Here is a 7558-nt window from a genome sequence, read left to right on the forward strand (position 1 = left end):
TGTCTGGTATCTCAGATGGTGAGGGCTATTGTCACTTTGATCAGAAATCACCTAGAAGGCAAGCTTCCCAACACACCTGTGAGGAATTACTTAAATTAGACGAGCCCCTCCTTTGGCCTGTGTTTGAGAGAGTATCCTGATTAGACTGAGGTGAGGTGATCTAAAAGTGGACCACACCATTTTTGGGTTGGGTCCTGGACAGCAGAAGAAGGTAGAAGCAAGGTGGGGAAGAGAGCTCATTGTTTCCTTGACCATAGCTAGAATGTGGCCAGCTGCAGCCACCAGAACTTCTTGATATGGAAGATTGCATCGTCTAACTGTAAGCCAAAGTAACAACTCTTTCCCCTAAGCTACTTCTGCCAGGGTATTTGATCTTAGAAACAGGGAAAGTAACTAAGACAATGTCCTTACAAAAGAGCAGTGTGTGTGAACATAGACATACCTGGGGAAGTGCTCGGTGGCTGTGTGGACACATATTGACCAAACGGACTAAAGATGGAAGAGTTGAGGGGACCCCTGCAGCTGTTGGAGAGGGCCATGCCCAGGGAACACCTTGGTCTTGAACACCAGATCTACAGAACTGTATGTGTTGTTTTAAACCACCCAGTTTGTGGTGTTTTTTGTTATAGCAGCCCAAGAAACAAATCATGTGTAAATGGTTTATCTTTGTGATATATCTAAGATATATTGGGCAGGACAAACATGTGTCACCAAATTTTTGAAAATGTTTTCACCCTTTCCTTCTCTTATGAGGGACTTTGGAAGTTTCCAGGTTGAGACTGTGTTAGGGAATGGTGATACATATTTCTGTCTCAGCTGTATTTAATTACAATTATAAAGGAGTAGTACTTCTTACTATTGATCTGTCCTTATTCACCTGGGACTAAAGGCTACCAAGCTGAAACAAGCCGCTCCCTCTGCAGGGCTCAATAGATACCCAATTTTCTCCAAGAATAGGAGAGCATTATTCTAAAATTAAAATAATCAGTAAAGCTGGGCGACAGAATACCTTTATGTGTGGCCTCTGCAGGCTTGGCTGTGCCAAATTTAATTAAGGAGCTTTATCTGCATCAATAAATTATTATCCAAGGTAAAATAAAAGTTACTCGATTTGTTCACACTCAATTTCATTTAGGTGTACAATTAGTGGTTTAAGTCTGTTGCAAAATAATTCAGCCAAGAAATCAATTTTAGCACCTACAAAAAAGCCCAGCCAGACTATAATTGCAATCTTCCAAATGCTAATTGCATACAGTTTTGGATGGAAAAAATATATGTATGTGTATACGTAATCTCACTGTTTACCACCAAAAAAGTCTACTTGCATAAAACATGGGGAAATTATTTACATTATTTATGACTCTCTGAAGATTAAGATATTCCTCTTAGCATCCCTTTTGGATCGGGCCACATTCATAATTAATTGTTCTCCCTAACTGTATTTGTACATTTATTCATCCTGTGCAGTCAGGAGAAAATAGGCTGAGGCAGAGAACTCCATAGCAGGAGTCAGCGGAAAGAAGGCATCAAAGTGGGAATGGGGACATCAAAAGAAGAGCTTAGGATCCAGGGCTCCTGCTTTCCTCAGCATCCACTTTCTTGGGTGGTCACTTCCTGGTGTCACCAAGTTTTGCTTGTAGGTCATCCCCTCCAAACTCAGGTTGATACCATTAGGCCAAAAGGAATGAATGAGTGTCTTACAGTAGTCAGTTAATTTAGACAACAGTGAGCTCTCCTGCATGAGGCTGGTTAGAGGCCGCCCTTCAGGCATGGTCTCTGCCAAACCTACAAGCCTTAGGCTTTCCTACCATGTGGGGATGCAGAGAGCAGTCCAGGCTGGGAGCCCAGCAGATGCAAATTAATACTGAGTTTCCAGCCCCCAAACTACGAACTAAAGAAAAGTCCTTCCTTTAAAACATACCCAGTCTCAGCCAGGTGGTAGGGGCACACACCTTTAATCCCAGCACTTGGGAGGCAGAGGCAAGCAGATTTCTGAGTTCAAGGCCAGCCTGGTCTACGAAGTGAGTTCCAGGATAGCCAGGGCTACACAGAGAAACCCTGTCTTGACAACCCCCCCACCAAACAAAACAAAAATATATCCAGTCTCAGTTATTTGTGATCAATGAACCAATTTATGAAAACAGTATTTGGTTCGAATAAGCATAAACACACACACACACACACACATCTATGAAATGACTAGATTTGATGAGGAACCCTGAGAAGTAAAAACACATTGTAAAAGTTGTTCTGAGAGCCTTAATGACCTCTAGCTCATTCCATGTAAACCATTTAAAGTGACTTTAAGAACACAAAATCAGGCCAGGCAGTGGTGGCACACGCCTTTAATCCCAGCACTTGGGAGGCAGATGCAGGCAGATTTCTGAGTTTGAAGCCAGCCTGGTCTACAGAGTGAGTTCCAGGACAGCCAGGGCTACACAGAGAAACCCTGTCTTGAAAAAAACAAAAACAAAAACAAAACAAAAACCCATGAGATCTTGGCTCTCAGATGCCAGAGAGATTTAACACACAGAGCCAGGTATGCAGACATTGCTTGGGTCTCAGCCTGTCAGGCTTTTACCTGCACCCAGGTCCTGGGCAGCTCTGCGGGCTGTCTTGTGCCAATCCTGGGGGGGGGGGGGTCGTTTGCCCTGCAGACTGACCAGCACTTAAAGGAGTGCTCCGCCATATTGGCTCCCAGATGCCAGAGATATCTAACAGACAGTGCCAGCTACACAGTCATAGCCCGAGGCTAACATCGCTTGGGTCTCAGACTGTCACACTTTTGCCTGCACCCAGGGCCTGGGTATCTCTGCCAGGCATTGGTGTGCCAACCCTATCAGGGGATCATTTGCCGTGCAGAGTGATCAGCACTTGGAAAAGGTCCCTGCAGCATCTGCCATCTTCACTCCCTGTCAGAGCAGATGGGCAGCACCCGGTTCACAGGGACAACCTGACTATAGCATTGCTTGGGGCAAGACATACCAGGGCTGCAAGGGCACCCAAGAGGAGGGCAGCACATCAGCAATCTGTGCCAGGGTAAACCCAGTCATCCAGCAGTGCAGAAATAGCCTTACAGGCTCACAGGAGGTTCAAACACCAGCTAGTGACAACAAGGCCAACTAACGCCAGAGATAACCAGATGGCAAAGGGCAAACATAGGAATGTTACTAACAGAAAGTAAGGCAATATGGTAGTATCTGAACCCAATTCTCCAACAATAGCAAGTCCTAGATGCTCCAACACACCAGAAAAACAAGATTTGGATTTAAAATCACTGGTCATGATGCTGTTAGAGCAACACAAAAAGGACATAAATAAATCTCTTAAAGAAATACAGGGGAACATGAATAAGTTAGAAGCCCTTACAATGGAAACACAAAAATCACTTAAAGAAATTCAGGAGAATATGGGTCAACAGATATAAGTCAATAAAGAAGAAATGCAAAAATTACTTAAAGAAATGGAGGAGAAATTGAGTCAGCAAGCAGAAGTCATGAAAGGGGAAACACAAAAATCTCTTAAAGAATTACAAGAAAACACAAACAAGTGAAGGAACTGAGCAAAACCATCCAGGATCTAAGAAACAACTAAGAAATCACAAAGGGAGACAACTCTGGAGATAGAAAACCTTGGGAAGAAATCAGGGGCCATAGATGCAAATATCAACAACAGAATAAAAGAGATAGAAGAAAGAATCTCAGATGCTGAAGATGCTATAGGAACCATTGACTCAAAGATCAAAGAAAATGCAAAATGCAAAAAAGCTTGTAACCCAAAACATCCAGGAAATCCAGGACACAATGAGAAGAACAAACCTAAAGATTATAGGTATAGATGAGAGTGAAGATTTACAACTTAAAGAGCCAGCAAATATTTTCAACAAAATTATGGAAGAAAACTTCCCTAACCTAAAGAGAGAAATGCCCATGAATATACAAGAAGCCTACAGAACTCCAAACAGACTGGATCAGAAGAGAAATACCTCCCATCACACAATAATCAAAACCCCAAATGTACTAAACAAAGAAAAAATATTAAAGGCACTAAAAGAAAAAGGCCAAGTAACATATAAAGGAAGACCTATCAGAATTACACCAGACTTCTCACAAGAGACCATGAAAGCTAGAAGATCCTGGGCAGATCTCATGCAGACTCTAAGAGAACACAAATGTCAGCCAAGACTACTATACCCAGCAAAACTCTCAATCACCATAGATGGAGAAACCAAGATATTCCATGACAAAACCAAATTTACACAACATCTTTCCACAAACCCAACCTACAAAAGATAATAGGTGGAAAACTCCAATACAAGGAAGGAAACTACACCCTGGAAAAAACAAGATAGTAACCATCTTTCATCAAACCCAAAAGAAGATAACCACTCAAATATAAAAATAACATTAAAAATGACAGGAAGTAATAATCACTATTCCTTAATATCTCTTAACATCAATGGACTCAATTCCCCAATAAAAATTCATAGACTAACAGACTGGGTTCATAAACAAATCAAAGATTTCTTAGAATTTAACGAAAATGAAGGCACAACATACACAAATCTATGGGACACAATGAAAGCAGTACTAAGAGGAAACCTCATAGCTTTGAGTGCCTCCAAAAAGAAATTCGAGAGAGCATACACTAGAAGATTAACAGAACAACTGAAAGCCCTGGAACAAAAAGAAGCTCACCCAGGAGGAGTAGAAGGCAGGAAATCATCAAACTCAGGGATGAAATCAATCAAGTAGAAACCAAGAGAAACATACAAAGAATCAACAAAACCAAAAGCTGGTTCTTTGAAAAAATCAACAAGATAGATAAACCCTTAGCCAGACTAACCAAAGGGCACAGAGAAAGTATCCAAATTAACAAAATTAGAAATGAAAACAGAGATATTACAACAGAAACCAAGGAAATTCAAAAAATCACCAGATCCTACTACAAAAACCTCAACACAGCTGGAGAATCTGGAGGAAATGGACATTTTCTTAGACAGATACCAGTTACCAAAATTAAACCAGGATCAAATAGACCATCTAAACAGACCCATAACCCCTAAAGAAATAGAAGGGGTCATAGATAGCCTCCCGACCAAAAAAAAGCACAGGACCAGATGGTTTCAGTGCAGAATTCTATCAGACCTTCAAAGAAGACTTAACACCAATACTCTTCAAACTATTCCACCAAATAGAAACAGAAGGAACACTACCCAACTCCTTCTATGAAGCCACTATTATGCTGATACCAAAACCACACAAAGATCCAACTAAGAAAGAGAATTTCAGGCCAATTTCCCTTATGAATATCGATGCAAAAATACTCAATAACATTCTTGCCCACTGAATCCAAGAACACATCAAAACGATCATCCTCCATGATCAAGTAGTCTTCATCCCAGGGATGCAGGGATGGTTCAATATAAGGAAATCCATAAATGCTATCCACTACATAAACAAACTCAAAGAAAAAAACCCACATGATCATTTCATTAGATGCTGAAAAAGCATTTGACAAAATTCAGCATCCTTTCATGCTAAAAGTCTTGGAAAGGACAGGAATTCGAGGCCCATATCTAAACATAGTAAAAGCAATATACAGCAAACCAGTAGCCAACGTCAAACTAAATGGAGAGAAACTTGAAACAATCCCACTAAAATCAGGGACTAGACAAGGCTGCCCCCTCTTTCCATATCTTTTAAATATAGTTCTTGAAGCTCTAGCTAGAGCAATTAGACAACATAAGGAGGTCAAAGGGATACAAATTGGTAAGGAAGAAGTCAAAACTATCACTATTTGCAGATGATATGATAGTATACTTAAGTGACCCCAAAAAACTCTACTAGAGAACTCCTACAGCTGATAAACAACTTCAGCAAAGTGGCTGGCTACAAAATCAACGCAGTAGCCTTTATATATACTCAAAGGGTAAGCAGACTGAGAAAGAAATTAGGGAAATGACACAATAGCCACAAACAGTATAAAGTATCTTGGGGTGACTCTAACCAAACAAGTGAAAGACCTATATGACAAGAACTTCAGATATCTGAAGAAGGAAATTGAAGAAGATCTCAGAAAATGGAAAAATCTTCCAAGCTCATGGATTGGCAGGATTAATATAGTTAAAATGGCCATCTTACCAAAGGCAATCTACAGATTCAATGCTACCCTCATAAAAATCCCAACCCAGTTTTTCATAGAGCTAGAAAGAGCAATTCTCAAATTCATCTGGAATAACAAAAAACCCAGGATAGCTAAAACTATTCTCAACAGTAAAAGAACTTCAGAGGGATTCAGTATCCCAGACCTCAAACTTTACTACAGAGCAATAGTGATAAAAACTGCATGGTATTGGTACAATGTCAGGCAATCAGATCAATGGAATAGGATTGAAGACCCAGAAATGAACAAACACACCTATGGTCACTTGATCTTCGAAAAAGGAGCTGAAAGCATCCAGTGGAAAAAAGATAGTCTTTTCAACAAATGGTGCTGGTTCAATTGGAGGTCAGCATGCAGAAGTATGGAAATCGATCCATTTTTATCTCCTTGTACCAAGCTCAACTCCAAATGGATCAACGACCTCCACATAAAACCTGACACACTGACACTAATAAAAAGAAACTGGGGAAGACCCTTGAGGACATGGACACAGGGGAAAAGTTCCTGAAGAGAACACCAATAGCTTATGCTCTAAAATCAAGAATTGACAAATGGGACCTCATAAAACTACAAAGTTTCTGTAAGGCAAAGGACACTGTCAAAAGGACAAAACATCAACCAACAGATTAGGAAAGGATCTTCACCAACCCTAAATCTGGCAGAGGGCTAATATCTAATATATACAAAGAACTCAAGAAGGTAGACCCCAGAGAACCAAATAACCCCATTAAAAAGTGGGGTATGGAGCTAAACAAAGAATTTTCACATGAAGAACTTCGGAGGGCTGAGAAACACCTTAAGAAATGGGCAACACCATTAATCATTAGGGAAATGCAAATCAAAGCAACCCTGAGATTTCACCTCACACCAGTCAGAATGGCTAAGGTCAAAAACTCAGGAGACAGCAGGTGTTGGCGAGGATGTGGAGAAAGAGGAACACTCCTCCACTGCTGGTGGGATTGCAAGATGGTGCAACCACTTTGGAGATCAGTCTGGCGGTTCCTCAGAAAACTGGGCATGACACTTCCTGAGGACCCTGATATACCACTACTGGGCATATACCCAGAGGATTCTTCAGCATGCAATAAAGACACATCCTCCACTATGTTCACAGCAGTCCTATTTGTAGTAGCCAGAAGCTGGAAAGAACCCAGGTGTCCTTCAATAGAGGAATGGATACAGAAAATGTGGTATATTTACACAATGGAGTACTATTCAGCTATTAGAAACAATGAATTCATGAAATTCTTAGACAAATGGATGGAGCTGGAGAACATCATACTAAGGGAGGTAACACAGTTTCAAAAGATCAATCATGGTATGTACTCATTTATATGTGGATATTAACCTAGAAACTTTGAATACCCAAGACATAATCCACATAGTAAATGAT

The sequence above is a fragment of the Apodemus sylvaticus genome, chromosome 14 (assembly GCF_947179515.1).
Source record: "Apodemus sylvaticus chromosome 14, mApoSyl1.1, whole genome shotgun sequence".
Lineage (NCBI taxonomy): Eukaryota > Metazoa > Chordata > Mammalia > Rodentia > Muridae > Apodemus > Apodemus sylvaticus.